At 35.6% G+C, this 20,520-nt stretch overlaps 1 pseudogene; it reads right to left on the reverse strand.

Annotated features, from left to right (window-relative positions):
• Positions 1-18,958: 18,958 nt before the first annotated feature.
• Positions 18,959-19,779, reverse strand: LOC101724982 (aldose reductase-related protein 2 pseudogene; annotated as a pseudogene).
• Positions 19,780-20,520: the final 741 nt, after the last annotated feature.

Here is a 20,520-nt window from a genome sequence, read left to right on the forward strand (position 1 = left end):
TTGGGACACCTAGGTTTTGCCTGTTCTTTCTTCTGGCAGCTTTTCTTTTGGCAAAGCTTTTTCTTCCCCATTGTTGCCCCTAGAATGTGCTAACTTTTCAATCAAGGGGCTTTGGGAATAATTCATCATAAATCAGTTGGACTCTGGTTGGGCAATTGTTTCTTTGGCCTCTCTGAATCCTTCCAATTAATGTATACTTTGCTTAAATTAACTAGAAAAGAGTTCTGTTGATGGCTTTTAAAACTCACTGATGAAATGAGTACATAAAATATTCTTGTTTGTAATACTTATGGAATTCAAGTTTATCCCCCTCACCCCCCGTGATTTAATTGCTTAGCCTCCAAGAACATGACTTTAAGAGATGGAGAGTTTTGAAGGTGATCAGGCTTGAAGAGGTCATGAGGGGAGATCTCTCATAATGGGATTAGTGTCCTGATAGGAAGGGAAAGAAACTGGACCTCTGTCCCTCTTCATGTGAACATGCAATCAGAAAATAGCTAAGGACAGAGAAGAGTGTCCTCAAAATGAGTTAACTATGTTGGCACCCAGATTTCCAATTTCCCAGCCTTAAGACAATGGGAAATGAATTTCTGTTGATTAAGCTTCTCCGTCTATGGTATTTCATTATAGATCCCCAAACTGATTAAGACATTGAAATCAAAAAATAGGATGTTTCAACAAAAACCTAAACATTCTGAGTGACTTTAGAACTGGGTAATGAAGAAGAGAGTTCTGAAGAGTATTTTAGAAAAACTCAATATTGCTGTGAAGGTGTTTCTAAAAAAGAATCCTGATGAGAATTCAGAAAGAAAACAGGAGAGGTGAAGATAAACTTTCTGTTTCTTTGGAAAAATATATACATGCTTATGTATACAATATTAGTGGAAATAGTATCAATAAAACCGATTTTGATGAAGTGCTAGATAAAAATAAGGGAAGAGTTATTGAAAAATAAAGAAAAGGCTGTCATTGCAGTAAAATGGCAAAAAGCTTGGCTGAATTGTGTTCATGTTCTAGTGTTCTGTTGCAGGAAGAGCTTACGATCGATAAAATTGGATATACAGCTGAAATATTTCTAAATAAAAGTACATGTAATACTTTAATTTTTTATATTTGATTACGTATTTCATGTGATTATAGATATGTATTTAGTATATATTTAGATGGCCTAAAAATTAGAAAATATCACCAATAATTGATATCTATGTATTTCGATATGTTTATATATGTTATACTATATATTATTTTAATATGTGTTTATATATGCTATCATATATATAATTTTACTTTTAAAGGTGTGGATATACCCATATCTCTCATAAAATTCTAAAATAAAATCAAAATGAATGAAAGATCTAAATGTTAAAACAGAAACACTTAATCTGCTGGTAGATAAAATAGGTAAGATTCTTGAAGACATATGCAAAAGCAAGGATTTTATGAACAGAACCCAAATTACATAAGAAATAACATCAAGAAAAAACACATGGGGTCTCATCAAATTGAAAATCTTCTTCATGGCAGAGGAAACAACCAGTAGAATAAGCGACAGTTTACAGAATGGGAAATAAATTTTCTAGCTATTCCTCAGAGACTACTAATATCTAAAATACATAAAGAACTCAAACAAATTGGACCCCCCAAAATAAGATCCAATCAAAAAATTGACAACTGATATGCATAGGAACTTCTTTAAAGTAATACAAATGGCCAATAAAAATGTTCAATATCTGACTGAGATTTCATCTTACTCCAGAAAGAATGGCAACTATCAAGAAATTAAATAACAAATGCTGGTGAGACTACAGGAAAAAATGAGTCATTCTATATTGCTGGTGTGAACACAGACTAGTAAAACCATCATAAAAATCAGTATGAAGATTTCTCCAAAAACAAAAACTAGAGATTCCCTTTGACCCAACTATTCTTCCCAGTATCTTCCCCAAAGAATTAAAGACATCATAGTACAATGATCCTATGTTTGTGGCAGCACAACTTATAAGAACTAAATATTTCAGTTGTCATATATATCCATCAATAGGTGAATGGATAAAGAAAATGTGCCATTAAATTCAATGGAGTACTACTCTGCTTTAAAGAAGTATAAATTCAAGTCATTAATAGGAAAATAGATGCACCATCAGATGATAATTTTAAAGAACATAAATAAGATACAGAAGCTTAAGTAGTGCATGGTATCTCTTACATGAGAAACTCAAAGCATAAATAATTAAATAGCAAAATAAAAGATAGATAAAAGGGCACAGCGAGATAGATTTTTTTGTAAATAGAAATGAGCCTAAAGGATAAAAAAAAAATGAAGTGGAGTGACAGAAACATAAAAAAGAATTAATATGTTTTATGTGTATGTACCAACTCCCCATCATGAATGTAATTATTATGTAGTGCAACCATAAACTAATAAAAAAAATCTGAAAAAAATTGTATGGACACACATATACATATAGTGATTTCCAAGTCACATTTTATTAAATACTACCTTGTCACTATACTCGTACATCTTCTATTTTCTTCATAATTTATAAACACTCTAAGCTATCTGTTTAACTTTTGTTTCTTCAAATATCACCTCCAACAAACTCTAGAATAACAATTCCCAAAACAAAGCTCTGTTTTGTTTCACCAGCAGTGGAACATTTACCATTGCAGGATTGACTTTAATAATTACATGGTGACTATGTGTTGAGTATAAGAAAGGCAGAGTGAATTTCTTCATGAACAAAGAATAATATTGGAGGAGGCTATATATATATATATATACATATATATTTATATATGTATATATATATAAAATTTCCTCCTTCATCTTGTTGTATATAAGATTAAGATATTTCTTGATGTCATAGAATTTGAAATGATTAAACTGATCTCTGATTCTACAAAGGTGGAAATTAAAATGTCCACTGCCCAAACAGAGATATTCTCTCAAATTAGTAATTCTCAGCTTCTGTGCCACACATGTGATACGATTAGGTTTGACCAAGCTATTTCTCATTTGTGTGACCCATCATTCATATTTAGACCATACATCTATGCCCAGAGATATCTTTACTTCTATTAACAATGCAATATTACTGGATTTCCTTGAAAATAAGATCTAATAGGAAAATAAGCCCATGATTTGTCAGTATGCTTGTAATATAAGCCCTATCCCCAAAATAAGCCCCAGTTAAGATCATCAGAGAAACCAACTGATTTAGTATTTTATTGCAATACACAAAGGATGGATTGAATTATAAAATAATAACATTAATACATAACTAAATATAAGTAAATATTGACATTAATACTTAAATATATATAATAATATGAATTATAGTTAAATACTTGTAAATATCCAACCAGGTATTTTTGGATGAGAGGTAAATGCCATGAAAACAGATGAACTTGAGACTTATTGCCAAATGATCAACTGGAGTAGAGACAAAGTGTGCGAATAATGGAGTCACTTGATAATGAATGTATGTGTTTGTGTCTAATATGAATCTTCATAATTCAGTATATCATATGGTATAATGGATGTACTTAATGCACTCAAGCAAAAATTTTTTTAATTCTGAATTTTGGTGACCGAAAATTTTGTCATTTCTGACTGACATCATTTTTCTTGCTACTCCTGACTGATTTCATGGAAACATGGTAAGGTCTAGGCTACAAGAGGTCATTTGGTAAAGAATTCATGAGATAAAATCGCTGACAGCTGTGTTGCCAATGCACTACAAGTAGGAGACATTTAAGGAGACATTTAAGGAAAGTATAGGACATTTAAAAAGAGTATAATTGCTGTACATGTGAGATTAGAACTAATGGGTCTACGGAAAATGGAGTTGCAAAAAATTCAGGTCAGAATTTGGGATTTGGAGATTTATGACAATGTTCTAAAAGAAGATGATATGAGTGTATTTGAAAAAAATGTAGATTTTTGGACATGAAAATTTGGACATAATTAATGCCCTGATAAAGAAGTTCTATTGCATCTCCTGGAGCAAAAATTAATATAAGTCTGAGTCTTATTTTTGAGGAAATATGGTATGGATTGCTATTTATCAAGCTAATGAACTTTGTCTTTTTCCTATTCACCTAGAATCTTTCCTTTCTCTTCTACTCTTTTCCTTCCTCTCTAACAAAATCTTGTCATGGTGTGCACAGTTTTATAAAGAATATTTAAAAAATCATTCTTTTAAATCAACTTCTTCTTTTTTGTAACTCATGAGGAAAGGAAAATTGAAATGTAAGGAGGTATTTAGGTGCCAAAAATGTAACATTGTGGGTCGAAGAACTAGAAAAAATTATATATTTGTATTTCATTCATATGTGAAGCTTAGTCAGTTGGAGGCCTTTGGTGAAATGTGTCCTCACTCTTAAAAACACTAATTTTTAATATATCTGTCCCTGTATATAACAAGGTCTGAGTATAGTCTTAGGAAGTGTGGCAGCCATATTGCTACATGACTGGCAATAAAAACAATAAACCTAAAAGGAAGTAGAGTTGGAGTCCAAAATAAATTGATGGGAGTTTGTCTTTTCTTAAGGGTGGCTTATAATATAAATGTTTCTTTTTTGTTGTTGTTTAAACAAACTATGATATTTGGTTACACATCTGAGTCATACTAACTGATACTTGGGATAACATGGATAGGGAATAAAGACTGAAAAATTTTTTGAAGAAACATGACATTATATCATACCACACTGTAACTTAACAAAATGAGCTCAGCAAATTTCAATTCCAAATGTACCTAACATATTTCTGTAAAAAGTTTTAATAAGTATTGGCATATAAATAAAGTCATAATTAGAAAATAAAAATGATCTTTGACTCCTATCTCATTTACAACTAATCTGAATTTGCTTTCATATTGAAATACATAAAATTGGGCCAGGGATTTAGCTCAGTGTTTCCGCTGTCTGCCTCGCAAGTGTAAGGTCCTGAGTTCAATCCTAAGTACCAAAAAATAAATAAATACATAAAACACACAAAATTAGTCTTACATTGAAATGTTCATGTGGAATAATTAAATTTTTATTTTTGTAAATTAACCAAACAAGAAACTCCCAGTCCTATCCAAACCAGTGTGTGTGTATCAGAGGAAGGGACAGGATTAGGGAACTACAGGGGCTTGATGAGCCGGATTCCTGTCACTGGGGAGCATCCCTGGTAAGCACTCTACTCACTGAATGGTTTTGAGAAGTTGATTGTCAGGAAGTTATGAGGTTGATTTCATGATTGTAATAATCTCTTGTTTGGCCAACTTCAGGCCTGACCATTTTGAAGAGGATAATAAGATAAAACCAAACTACAAATACACATAGACATATACACATGTGTGTTTGTATATGCATCAGAATGTTACTAATCCTTCGATCAAATAGAGGATATTTATTTTTTTATGGGTACAAAGCACATATTTATCTTAGAAAGAATGACCTGTATATAATCTCAAATGGGAGAAAAAAATCCTTCCTTCCTTGAAGTTGTGAAATAATAATGGCAAAGTAATTTCTCAATAGATTTTCTTAAGAGATTTCAAATGAATTGTCTTTGTTATACTTTTCTTACCATAAAATTCTTGCAATATATCTGCAAAATGATAAATATGCTTTATGTGATAGATGATAACAAGATTTCATATTCAGATAAATATCACATTCTTATATGTTGAATAAATTTTTTTTACTATATTTTGGTTGTTCTTTAGTTTTCCTTTCTAATTTTTGTTCTACTTTGTTATGATAAACTACAAATTGATTATATTTGTTTTAACACAAGTGAATTAAATTGCATTAATCCCCAAAAAGCATTTTTCTTTAACCTCAGGTCTTGAAAGGATAGAATCACATAAACAGAATAAAGTATATAAATCTCTTAGCAAAGCAAATATGATATCTTTGCACATGCTGAAACTGAATTATCAATTTCATTTAAAACTATTTTCCCAAAACTGTCTAAACTCTGTATTTGAATGTACAGTTATGATAATACAAACTGTTAATATTGGTATTTTTATATTAATTTTGTATTCATGAGTAATTATAAAATTAGGGGAAGAACATATTTGAAACTAGTTTTCAGCATAGAGCAGAAAAATAAAGAAAAAACCATAACATTAGCATTAGAATCAACCTGGGAAAGACAGTCATGTGTGACATTCATCTTGTTGACACTTTCTTGGTTTCAAAAGATTGTGCTGTGGTCCTGGAACATTTCCTTATACATATGTAAAGAGCACTCATAGATTGTGCTGAGTATATTGTACTCTTTGGAAATATATTTTCTTCTTTTGGACCCAGTAAATACTTTTTCACCCTGCATAAAGCATATACATCACAAAGATGTATTTGGCCAATCCTACTACCATGCCTGCTCCTGCCAGGGAGGGAATGATCTTTATTTGCACCATAAGAAGTGTGCCTGCAAGGGCCAGGGATGTAACTCAGTGGTTCCACCACCTGCATCGCAACTGCAAGGTCCCAAGTTCGATCCCCAGTACCAAAACAAAACAAAACAAAACAAACAAACAAACAAAAAAAAGAAGTGTGTGTGCAAACCATTTCTGTGACGGTCTATGTTGATTATTGAAGTTGGTCTTGCTCTTGCTCTTCTGTACATGACAAAGCATTACCATTACTCTACTTAATGTTTACATAAATCAAAACTTTTCTATTCCATCACCTCTAAACCACACAGAGGGTTCGCATCCTGAGACTGCTGCTGGTAGTGGTTGGCATTGTTATAGTCTTTGTTATCCTCTGCTCACTAGAAGAGGTAATAGGTGTCATTTGTTCAAAAATGCAGTTTCTTTCATCTATAAACTATTATCAGAAATTACTTAATAATGTTTTAAATAAGTGAAATAACCCATTAAAATAATCAAATATGCTCATTCATGAAATTTGAAAGTGGGATCACTACCCAATCTCTTTTAAAAGGCAATAAACAAATTGTTTGCATAGAACTAATAATAACACATTTAACATAGTTCTGAAAATAACACAAAATGTATGATAATGTTCATAGCTATTTCTGATGATCATATTGGTGAATATCTGACATAGGCTTCCTCAGTGTTTGCTCTTTCAAAAATTTAGAAGGACGGTGTAAGGTTTCAAGCAATTTACTTAGTTGGCTGCAGTGTTGGGTAAACAGAAAATATAAAAACTTGGAGAATGCAAACTCACCTCTGAAGGATCCATGACGTCATAATTTGGAAACAAGTGGCAGAGTAGAAACACCAGCCAGATAAAAAAATCAACACAATACCAATACACAGAAGAGATGACAGGTCATGCAGTGCCAGAGAAAGGAATGGCAGTGCTTTCTCCCTGTGTTCTACCAGCTTTCTGGTTCTCACTTTCCATTACTGCTGAGGTTGGATATATGTCCTGACCTTGTACTCCATGTGGTTTCTCATGATTATTCCTAGTAATAATTATTTAATAGCTTGGAGGTAAAATGTGCTAATTGCACAATAAAATCACCAAGGACAATTTTGATGTTAAGTCAGGTTTGGAATATCTACACAGAGATGATTTAATAAAAATTTCTCAATGCCAATTTATTATATAAAAACTTATTTTATATTAGAATAAAATTTATCCTTGACAAGTTAAAGTGTTAGTAGTAACTCACATTTAACAGTTTTACAGTAGGTTTCCAGAGGGTTGACAAAAGTTTTGTATAATTCCACTAATAATTGGAGCACTTTGGGGACCAATCTACCAGAGCTTAATTTTTAACTATCTTTAAAGACATTGATAAACTAAAGGAAGAGAGAATAAAAAGGAATAATCAAGAGTAATAATCAATGAGCCTTACCATGAAAAATTATTTCAAATACAGGAAGATGCTGGTTACAAAATTTCTCACTTTTCCATAGAAGGGAAATATTAAAAATTATCACCTAAAATGTCTACAAGACAGGGGAATCAATGAATAACAACCTTCTGTTAACCTGGACAATAGAAAATAACAGTGGTAAATGTGAAAAGTTGAGATATTATTAACACATTGGAGGACAGAATGGAGACCTGGAGAAATGTATCTCAAAGCATTGTAGTACATGAACATGAAAATCATGAAAATTGGCAGCTAAAACACTTGACAAAGCTAGAAGGAAAATAATCAATCTCATTGATAGACAAGAGATTAGGGGCACACATGAAACAATTTCTAGAAAATTCATGTGCTGGGCCAGAGATTTAGCTCAGTGGTGCCACCATCTGCCTCGCAAGCACAAGGTCCTGAGTTCAATCCCTGGTACCAAACAACAACAACAACAAAAAAAAAATGAAAGAAAGAAAGAAAATTCATGTCCTAATATGGAACAATTAGAGAGGAAATGGATTCTTTAAAATTCTTTTATGGAAATATGAAATGTTTCTCACTGATACCACAAGAAAGATCTACTTGACGTTATTCAAACTACATGTATCAAAGAATTTATATTTTCTACCTCATAATATAGGTGCCATTATGAAATCAGAGGCACTGATGGAATTACAATTTTTGATGTAGCATGAGAGAGCAAGATTATTATGGTACACATGGCATTCTGAAGCAGGCTAGAAATGTGACTGTCATGTAATTATGGGAATTTAATGGTGGCTAGGGGTTCAGTGAGAGAGAACATAGGAAGCTAAAGAGAAAAACAGAGTTTAATGATAAATTTAGGCAAATTTTTCCTTTTAAAATTTCCTTAAAAACTACTCAATTTCTTGGATTTTTAATGGCTTACATTGTAAGTTTCAGCTGGAAACTGAATCTTCTACCTTCTCTCTTTCTCTAGAAAACTTTTCTTCATATTTTATGGTATGCTCTAAAACCAGTATTTTTGCAGCTGTGTATAATGTACACATTTCAAAAATTAAATAATTGATACTTTCTTAGCATTTTCTTATAATTAAATTGACATGAAATTATATCTCAGAAGTAACCCTTCCTATAAATATCGAGGTGCACTGTATTTATTTATGTTTACAATGTTCATATGTAGTAATCTATTATACTGTGAAAAGATTAGGAATATTCCAATTATTTTATCCCTTATAATATACATATCTAATTTTAATGGCCTGTCAAAGGGTGGTTATCAGTAGATGTTACTCACTAACTTGGCTATTGTTTGTTTGTTTGTTTGTTTTTGGTACCTGGGATGGAACTCAGGTCCTTGTGCTTGTGAGGCAGGCAACAGAACCACTGAACTAAATCACTTTAAACTTGGCTATTAATATCTCAATTTTTTTACAAAGAGGAAGAAGATGAAAACACCACTCTGGGAAAAAAAACTCTTTTGAAAAAGAATTATTTTTATCTAATTGTTGGTCATGAAATCATAGAACAAATAGATCAGAACATCCATATCTAGTGAAACTAAACCAACATTATGCATTTCAATTATACGGAATATAGTTAAATTACATAGTAGAATTTAAATGTTGCAAGAGAAGTTATAAGAAATGTTAATTTCCTCTGTGATTGTTAAGAAATGTTCAGCTCTAGCCAAATTATAAAGATTAGTGAATCCTTATATCTTTCTATTTTTTTTTTTTTAGTACCAGGGATCGAACCCAGGTCCTCAGCTTTTGAGGCAGATGGTGGAACCACTGAGCTAAATCCCTGGCCCATCTTTCTATTTTTTTATATTTTATAAATATCATATTACTGAGACCAATTTTTTTATTAAAACAAAATATTTGATCTTTCTGGAACTAATGTTGCTTAAGTGCTACATCATAGAGAGCACATTTTCACCTCATATTGAAAAAAATACTTCTAGGGCCAGGGATTTAGCTCAGTGGTTCCACCACCTGCCTCACAAGCTAAAGACCCGAGTTCAATCGCCAGTACCAAAAAAAAAAAAAAAAAAAAGAAAAAAAAAAAACCAAATTTCTATTACATAGTAAAGACTTGTTTAGAGAAAAATTTCATGAATATCTTGAGTCATGAAGATGTAAAAGTCTGTTTTTCTTTACAAAACATCATATCAACTATTCCTGATATATAAGACCTAAGTTTATACTATTTTAAAATCCTCTAGAGGGCTGAGGATTTAGCTCAGTGGTTCTGTCGCCTGCCAAGGTCCTGAGTTCGATCCCAGTATCAAAAAAAAAAAATCTTCTAGGGATTTCATGACAACATGTACCAAACCACTCTTCTTAATGTTTAAATTGATTCATATCCAGGCCACTGAACATTAGATTCAGTACTAAACCTTCCAAATTTTTGACATGCTGAGTTCATGTTCATAATAAAAATGGTAGTTCTAAGTAAAATATTTGGTAGAAGCTTTAATTGTAAATACAATAAGTTGAATAGAAAGTTGGTATTTGTACTTGAATGGTGCCATAAAAAGAACAACAAGAAACCTATAATGGATAATACAAGCTTAGGGACTCACCAGGTAAATTCTGGGAAGTCCTTTAGGAGACTTTAGTGATAGTAAAAGGGCCCGATTGTTCCCAAATATATCTAACTAGAGTTCTCACAACTTTGAGGAGGAAGTTGTGAACCAAAGGAGAAGGTTAGGAGAATTTTATTGAAAATAAGAAGAAGAACAGTTCCTGGATTTCCATGAAGGGTCCCCAGTGGGTGGCCACATGTCCCCTCAATCCAGAGCTACTTATAGATAAACAGAGCACAGGAATTGCTCAATTGTTTAATGGCCATGTATCACAGATGGCTCTGTGGATTTGGGAACTCAGGCTCTCTAACCCAGTTCTTTGGGGATCAAAATGTGTAATAATGTGAAATAGGAAGAAAAAGTCCAAAGGGGAAGGGGAAGTTGGAGAGGTAGGGAAAGGAAAGAAAGGAATAAATATGAGAAAGAAAAAAAACAGAAACAAAGTCTTCTTAAATAGGGAGGGAAGGGGAATGGGGAGAAAAATAACAAAGATATACCATGCAAAGGTACAAATTCCCAGTGATGAATGTAACTGTATTGTACACCTAAAATGTACCAATAAACTTAATGGATAAAATAAATAAATAAATAAAATGTAAGGTTTAAAAGAATCCGGGATTTTAGAGAAAAAGAAAGTGATTATTTTGTATTTTAAGTTCCTCATACTCAGGAGTTTAATAGAGAGGGGAACCACCCCCACTAGGAAGGAGTGGATTGTGTCCCATATGGTCTGAGAAAGTTCACTGCATTTTAAGTTCCTCAAAACTCAGAAGCTTAGTAGGGAGAGGCTGCAATTCCATTTAATTAAGCAGCAAGCTGCATTCCATGTTGCCTGAGGAAGTTCATCCTTGGTCCAAAATCCCTGTTCACTATCTATTTTTGTTTTAATTGTTATCTTTCTTTTTTCTTTTTTCTTTTTTTGGTACCAGGGATCGAACTCGGGTCCTTGCATTTTTGAGGCAGGTAGCAGAACCACTGAGCTAAAGCCCCGGTCCATTTTAATTTTATCAATGTGGCTGGTTACCCAACTCTATCTCAGGCTCTTCTAGCTAGCTGCTTTACTCATAAGCTAATCAAATACAAATAAACTGTCTTTTACAGTATGATGGAAGGAAGAATTTTGTTATTTAACAGCAGAGAGTTTGACAATGCTGTCCATTGTGGTCATGTGGAAAACAGGAATCATATCTAAGGACCTCAATGAACTAGACAAAAATATTTCCACGGAGAAAATGAAAAAGACCTTTCGGCCTCTTCTGAATGAGAAGAATCTGAAAAAAAGTAAAATTTGGTGTTATAACTTCGAAGAGAAATGTCAGTGAAAGTATGAGCTTTTAAATATGAAAGAACAAGGATATAATGGTTTTGAAACTATTTCTTGGCTAACAGGAGGCACCAACTGCTAGGCATGTAGTTAAAGATATTTTCAGAATATTTTGTGCCAGGCAGTGCATATTTCTAGAGGTGTCTGGATATTGTGGAACTGACAATACACTCTTTCTGTATGCTTTTGTAATTTTTGTTCCACAGAAGATACATTTTGAGATAAATTTTTAATGAAAAAGTTAATAAAATTTTTAATTAAAAATCTAATAAAATTTTATTAATATAAGTATTATTTTTTACAATATCAATGCTTCTTAAAAGTTTATGTTCATATAAATTCCCTGGGATCTTGTTAAAATCCAGATTTTGAAAGTGAATCAGGGTTAGGGGTTGACATTTTGATTTTTTTCATCTTTCACCAACAGAAATGGGCTAAGATTTATGTTCTAACATTATTTAGAAGTTAAAATAGCTTCAGAATGTTACCAGGTTCTAGGTTCCTGGGTTCTCCTTCTAGAAGTTTTTTCTAGGTTCTTCTTGTCTTGAACAAAAAATTGGAAAAAACAAGAATAAAAGATATCAAGGTTTTACATTTACGAAAGGTAGAAAAAGAAACATACTCTGCAGAGTGGGTTTGGGCCAATCAAATTAGGAAAAGAAGTACACTCTATGGGTGACAGGGAACCATGGTGGGAGAAGACAGAGGTCCAAAGCTCAGTGGTGGCTGTCTTTCTGTATCTTCCATTCCTCAGGCCTAGGGAAAGTCTAGGCCTTCCTACCAAAAACCTGCTTGAGTTACTGAGAGAATTGAAAGTAGCATTTTCACTGGTTCCAGGTTCTGGTTTGGGGCAATGTTCTGCACTTGTGTCCCGGAACTTTGTAATTTACAGGTGACACCAATTTCCCCAGCCAATTTGCCATGCTCTAATGTCCTGCTTCAAGACTATTTTCTCCTCTTAAAATGTCTATTTCTTTTAAACAAAAATTTCAAAAAGTATTCCACTGAATAACAGATAGGAGCTAAAGTAATTTAAAAGAGCCAGGTAGCGTAGAAGAAATTAAAAAATATGCAGAAAGGATTTCACTGTGCTGGATCTAACCTAGAGATCACAAAACTGAGGTGAAGAATTTAACCTATCCAAAAAAGAATGCTTGGGGTCCTCTGACTCCTATCATGGAAGAAGAATTTTCAGGGTGTGTTTCTTTATAAGAATCTTTTTTGTTGATGTCTTATACTCTTAATAACCACTTTGACAATAATGATTAACAATGTATTAACTATTGTTATTATTGTTTTGTTATAAATTTTGGGTTAATTCATAAAGTAAAAAAAGGAAAAAAGAACTTACTAAGAATAGAAGGAGGAGACATTAATAAATACTATGTTGACAAAAAAAAAGAGGCACAGGAAGGGCTTATTAGGCAAAGATTAGGGATGTTTACATGTTTATAGAGCTGGAAATCTGTGGTCTTGGTTTGGGAGGTGGGGAGAGTAGCCCACCCACAGTAAGATTCCCTTCATGGGGCAATCCTCATTTACAGGTGAAAAGGTGGTGTATTCACTGGGAATAGAGACATTTGTAATTAATGAGGAAATGACTGCCACCTTTTAAAGGTGAAAGAGAATTAGCCAGGCTTATTATGGTCCATGAGAAAAGACAAAAATGAAATAAACTGGACTTCTGCCCTGAAGTTGCAGTCTTCACTTTTTAAATTATTATTTCCCTTCCCTTTGTTCTGCTTATTTTTGTTTGTTTCCAAGTTGATACTGCGTGTCCCCTTTCCCCAACTTTGAATCTTTCTTCTTTTTTTTTTTTTTTTGAACCGGGGATCTAACTCGGGTCTTTGCGCTTGCAAGGCAGGTAGTGAAATTACTGAGCTAAATGCCCGGCCCTGAATCTTTATTCTTAAGGCGCCCAGAAGGTCAGAAATTCTGCCTTCCTGTAACTGCTTAAGGCTGAGGAGGGCGGCATTACTTCTGCCTCGGCAGGGGTCAAAAGTCTAACCCTGCTTGATCTAAAGGAGACAAAGGAAGCTGCATTTTGCTGTTTGATGAAGGTTCCTCCTTTGATAGTCTGGAAAAGAGGGCAAAGATATTAGAAAGTCACTGGTGCTTCAACTTCATTTTATAATCTGGTTAAACAGGCTAAGGTTAGAGGTCAACAATAGAATATTGATGAATAGTGGCTCCAAAAATGGTGGAAATCACTCACAATTGCCATAAGCTTTTTATCTTTAATATTAAGCTCTATTTACTGATATGTCTACTCAAATATAACAGCTGGAGTTTAAGAGCACACAGATTCCTCCCTGTTTTGTCAGTAAGACAAATGCCCTTCAAGTATGGTTGTAACCAGAAGCTAAATCTTTATCTGAGAGGTACTTAAAAGTACCCTCATGTGGGAATATACTGATGACATAGGGGGAATAGATGCAACTCCCAAACCTGCTAGATATCCAAAGTGTGAGTTTGTGTTCTCTAAAATCAAAGAATGAATTCTCGGAACAATGGACGTTAAGACCAGGAAAAATTTACTGAGAAAGATAGGTGCTGTCTAAGGGAGATGGAGGGGAACCAGAAAATGGGTTACCTGGAGACCCTGCTTCTCAAAGGTTTTTTTTTTTTTTTTTGGTACCAGGGATCAAACTCAGTACCTTGGGCTTGTGAGGCAGACATGGAGCTACTGAGCTAAATCCTGGCTCCTCAAAGGTGTTTTATGGGACAAAACCCTGAGGTGAGGCAGGTTTAAGGTGATACAAAACTATAGTCAATTAGTAAGGTTGCAAATGCATACAGTCACTTAGGTAATATTGATCCAAAGAGAAATCACAAGGTGGACAATACTATGATCAAACAATAAGATTACAATCAATATAGTCTCTTAAGTAATACTGATGAAATGGGGATCCAATGAGGAAGCAAGTCCTGTAGCAAGCACACAAGGATTTTCAGTCTGTGATCTTCCCTGGAAGGGGAGGGTGGGATCTTGGTCCCCTGCTCAAGTGACTGATACCTATTAGAATATCAGTCACTGCTACTCATCCTTAGGGGAAGCACATGTGTGGAGCAGTTCCTCTTCTTTTACAGTGTTGGCCTTCAGTGAATGTGTCTTCATTGTCCTTCATGTTGGCTCCTCCACTGTCTTCCTATGTTGGCTCAGCTGTCCTCCATGTTGACTCCTCACAGGCCAGCCCTGTCTAACTGCCTACAAGATATCTAATTAACTTACCTATCAACAATACTAAGAGATGCTAAAGGACAAATTCTTGGAAAAGCTAATGAGACTGGTAATCAAACTTTTTATGTGTATAAGTTCTAGATGCAGCTGGAGACTGACAGCATAGACTGGTACGCTGCAGTATTTGAAGCCCTGTTTTAATATGTATCCTAGCTTTTAATTTAACATTATTATATATTTATATTTATATATATATATATAGAGAGAGAGAGAGAGAGATAGGTAATTTTGGTTTAATTTCTTGCTCAGTGTATAAGATTGAGTTAAAGTGAGACCTGCGTTAATCAAAACTAATTAATAAAAACTAATTTGTATCTCTGCCTCAGTTAAGGCTCCTCATAAGTTACTTTTAGGTCAATATAAGGAGCCCCTGAGCTCCACTATAAGCTCTCACTTTATCAGTTCTATCATCTGCCAGGAGCGTCAAGGTCTTACTTGAGTATATGGCTTCCCTTGGCAGCATGGGGATGGCCCCCTCTGTAGTGATGAGCCCCTGTCTAGTGATGACCCCTTTAGCACAATACACACTGGTTGACTCCTATCCTCTGGGGTTCTACAAGCTCCCTGTTTTGGAGTTTGAGTGACTTATCAGAGTGGTAGGATCCCTTATGGAGTTTGTTGTCATGTTTTAGAGTGCTGGAGTCTCCTTCAAGAAGTGGTTTCTTTCTTTCTGTCCTGAGTAAAAAATTGGTCAAGATGAGCACAAATTGCTCAAGACAAGCACAAATGGTAGTGGAGTTTCATTAAAAGTAGGAAAAGAAACAGGCTCCACACAGTGAGTTTTGGCAAGTAAAAGCAGAAAAAGTACACCCTGCAGTTTGAGTGTAGCCTACCAGGCAAGAGAAAAAATTGTAAAATTTCAATGTGGATTGTCCTTTTTGTATCACCCACCCCTCAGGATGATGTCAGCTCTAGGCCATCCTGTAGAAAACCTGTTCAAGTTCTCATGAGGAATCCATACACAGGGCTTTGGCACTGTTCTATCCATGTGTTCTGGGATCTTGTTACGTGACCTTTCCCAGCCAGTTTTAGCCACATCCAACCTTCCTGTCTCAAGGTTCTACTATGTCTTAGGTCCCGGTTGATCTTGAATGCCAAAAGACAAATATTGGCTGTCCTCTTAGGACAGTTATCTTTCTTAGCTTTGATATACAAGGCTCAGTGGTTGAACATCCAGAAGGTCAGCTTTACCATCTTGAAAGGAGAAGAATAGGCTTTAATTTTAGCTATTATAATTTTTCATGGATATTGGGTACTTTGAAAATGCAAAGTATGACTAAAGAACAGCTACATCTTCTATTGATTATGGTTATCATTAGTATTAAGAGTCAGTGTCATGTTCTACTTGTATTGTAGGTGATGTTAAACATCTTAACATTGCTTTTTAAATTTTTTTTTTATCTTAACATTGTTTAGGATGAGTTGTTGGAAGTTATACTTCAGGCACAGATACAATGAGTTATAGGGAACATTTTAAATCAAGAGCAAACAGAATTTTAGCATAACAATTATGATGATGTTATGCTAGAAATACTATTCATGTATGCTGTGACCAGCCAGCTTGGCTTGTGAGCATGATCTGTCAATCACGGAGATCGAGGCCCCAGCCCTCTACCTGGGTCCAGCCAGACAGTGCCATCCTCAATTCTTCTGATCTGAAGTCTGACATCAGCCTGAGAAATGGGTGGGACAAAAGAGGTTGGCTCTGAACCTCATGGCCACTATGCTCTCTCCTGAAGCCATCTCTTAGTCTTCAGAACATTCATCTTTCCATACCTTTAATTAGCCTGCACACTCCCTGCAAAGCATACTTCTTCTTACTTTAATAAATATAAAATCTCACTACTTTTTTTTTTTGATACCAGGGATCGAACTCCAGACCTTGTGCTTGTGAGGCAGGCAGTGGTACCACTGAGATAAATCCCCGGGCTGAACTCACTACCTTTTGGGCATGTCTTGGACAATTCTTTGTTCAGGACAACAAGAACCTGGAAAGAATCCTTAGAAAAATCCCACAGCACCTCGGATCCTTTGTACCAATTTTGGCAAAGCCAGCCAGGAGGTAAAACTCAGGGCAAGTTTCCTCTCTCTCTCTCTCTCTCTCTCCTATGGTGTTAAGCCAAGAAGGAGCATACTGGTTCATTTTTTTCTTTCCGTCTCTCCACTACAAAAACCCCAATCCCCTTTTTGTCCTTTCTCTCCCACTCAGGATTCATGTGGCAGAAACCTCAATTCTTTTAAAGATTTTTTCTTTTCTAATTTTAGTTATCAAGGGGATGCAGGGAGCTGGCAGGTGAGAAAATTAATGAAAGCTGGGGAACTCAGGAAGTTTTCTCGTGGCTCTGGCTGGGGAAAGTTTCCTAGTGTGACCACTGTGCAGCAGAGAGGGAAAAGTGCAGGACCGCTCTGTACTCCCAGCTGGTTTCCATCACTCAGTGTGGCTACAAGTATCTCAGGGGTTGCTACGTTATCTGGTTCTGATGCAGTTGCAGAATGGACTATGTAGGCTCAGTCAGGCAGCCCCAAGAGTGCATTTATAAACCATGCAAATCCCATGCATATGACCTAGAGTTTAGTATGCCTTTTTGCCCCTATGTTTTTGATCTCCTGATACTTTGTTCAGCTTTCTCACTATTTGGGGACAAATAATTGTTAGTAACTTGGTCCCTTGCTTGGCTGGCCACCCCAGCATGCCACTTTTTATGCACAAAGACTCATCTGTGCTTTTTCCTAGATAGCCTTTTATCTCTGTGCATCCTTGCTGAACCACTTTCTCAAGGCCCTGTTTCTTAAGACCTTAGGAAGCCTTTTCAGTCCACCTTCCCCCTATGTTTGTTGGCCATTTTGGTTAGTCATGTTGGTCAGCCTTGTGGTTCAGCCATGTTTGTCCTCATTTTCAGGGAACATATGGGCCTCCTCTTCTTTTCTAAATTGAGTTAGATCCCCTCCCTTTTCTTCTGACAGAAATTCAGCTAATTAAAAATATATGCCTGAATCTATTTAATGACAATGCAATGCCAGATTTCTACAAAATCTTAAAAAGGAGGGAAAAAGAAGTGTCATTAGATAGGTTATTTGTTAAAGGTGCATGAAAAGAAGATTAGATTAAGCAGTAGATAACAGTGATTCTGTTAGTGATAATAGCAGTCATCCTACACAATAACTCTCCTCTCTCTTTGTCCCTCACATTGGCCATGAAATTTTTCAAAGATAAGTGCAGGCTAATTTGCTTATTTTGCTTTATATTTTATATTTTCTTTATTATTTTGTATATTACGGTATTACAATCATTTTATATGATTTTGGGGGGCTCTGGAACAAATCATCTGAGTTTCCATTATTTAATATGGGGAAATTTTCTTTGATATACAAGTAGTCTGGATTAAAAACATGTTTCTGGAGCAAATTATGTTCACAAACTAAGGTATTAATGTATATGGAAATAAAGTCCTTCTGGCTCCTGGCCCAGAGGGACAAACTAGAATCTGCCCTGGGGAACCAAATACTCAAAAAAACTTGGAGACCAGAGACTCCTGCAAACCAACTAAAACTAAAATGGAAGGGATTCTTTTCAGTGATCCTTGTCATACTCCCTGCAGTGAAGGTGGCAGAGACAGATAGCTGGATTCAGCTTTCTTTTATTTTTTTTTAATGGGTGTGAGTTCTTTATTCAGGTCTAAGAAATTACATGGGGGAGAAAAGGCTTAGGAGTTTCCTTTGGCTAGAAGCTAAACAAGCCAACAACATGTTGTGGCTACTAAACTGAATCAAACTTCAAAAACCAAGATAAAGCCCTAAATAAATCTCTGGCTAGAAAATCAGAACTGTAGTATTCAGGCCAAGCCACAGGAATTCTTCTATCTCTCCTTCATTAGTCATCCAACAATTGTAGATCTGGGTGCTTTTTGAGGAAGGGCAATAACAAACCTCAAGTGTCCAGAGGGGACAAGAAGGGACAGGGATGTAACCATCTCAGGTGGCAATTATCTGAAAATTCTCATTAATGCACCTTGGTGTCACAAACTTGGGAATCACCACCACATTCCTCTGAATGTGGAACCAGATCAGAAGATGGGCTGTGGATTTTTTGGTGCTTCGCACCAATCACCTTAATCTGGGGATCTTCTAGCAGTGAAGGGTCCTCTGGCTTGGCCCAAGGTCTGTCTGGAGAGTTAGGGGCTGTTGGCAGCGACAGTGATGCTCTCAGTACGGCAGCATTGGATTAGTTTCTCCTGAGTGATGTATGGGTTACACTCTATCTCCTTAATTATTGGTTTGTATTTTACTTCAGGCTTTCAAGAGCTTTTCCATCTGGAAGTGGTTGAAGTTGGAGACACCCAAGATTTTTACCAACCCCTCATCCACCAGCTCCTCCATGACCTCCCACGCATCCAGGATGTTATTTACTGGGGAGGATGTTGTCTTTATCATCTCTGGGAAAGGCTTCAGCTTGAAGTCCCTGTGGAAAGTGAATAAGGTAGATGTCCAGATAGTTCAGTTTCAGGTCCTCTAGGGTCTTCCAACTGGCCTCCTTCACTAGGTTTCTCTCGAAGAATGTGGACTACAACTTCTTAACAATGAAGAGGTCCTCCTACTTCACAACCTTCTCTTGAATCTTCTCTTGATGGTTTCTCCCACTTCATTCTCATTCTGACTGATGTAGGCATAGTGAATGTGGTGATATCCTGATCTGCCTTCCAGGTTTCTTTGACTTGATCTGGGGGACACTTCCAAGTGCCCAGGCCCACAATGGGCATTTTGGCTTTGGTGCTTAACTATGAAAAGGTGGCCATAGTTGATGCAGAAATGGTTGTGAGGGAGCAGAGAGATATCTTGTGTCCCAATTGAGAGGCTCTGGCCCTGGATTCAGCTTTCTAAAATAAAGCCAGCCCCACTTCAACTGCCTAAGGAAAAACACCATCCAAAATAAGAATGCTAACCTTGTGAATCTCTAGATGATTTTAGATTCCTCTTTAAGAAACAAGACTCCAGTACTCCAGATATGTAGAGTTGCTAATGACTCCTATGCCACCATAGCTTAAATTAGCGGTAGAAAACCTATGACATGTGTGCCACAGCAGTCTATGTGTTACCATTGAAAGCTCTAAAATGTTCACCATCACTGGCTTAAATGGATGCCTGTATTGAGACTTTTGTTTTTATTAGATTCACAATGTGTCTAATCTTGCTAGGGATATGGCTCTCAGGCACTTGGTAGTAATTAAGTATCTCTCTTTGCCGTGCTTTCTTATCTACAGGAAATGTGGAAACCTCATCATTGTTGGATCTTCCAGAGTCTACTTTTGAAGTTAGCTCCTGACATATAGACACTAACTCCTTTCTCATTGTCTTCTGACAGGTCTTTCAGCCCAGCTGGTGATCCACTCCTAAAGTAGTTGGTTGTCTATAATCCCCAAAAGGTAGAGCGTATAGTCCCTTTCAGGTGGAAGTAGCTATGAAGACAGAGACCTCCTCACTCTCAGCAACCCATAACAAATTATGGGGAGTTATGTTTTCAGGAGGAAAAGAAGGAT

The sequence above is a fragment of the Heterocephalus glaber genome, unplaced genomic scaffold (assembly GCF_053883595.1).
Source record: "Heterocephalus glaber isolate CG9 unplaced genomic scaffold, H.glaber_assembly_v1.0 deba00001600, whole genome shotgun sequence".
NCBI classification, from domain to species: Eukaryota; Metazoa; Chordata; class Mammalia; order Rodentia; family Bathyergidae; genus Heterocephalus; species Heterocephalus glaber.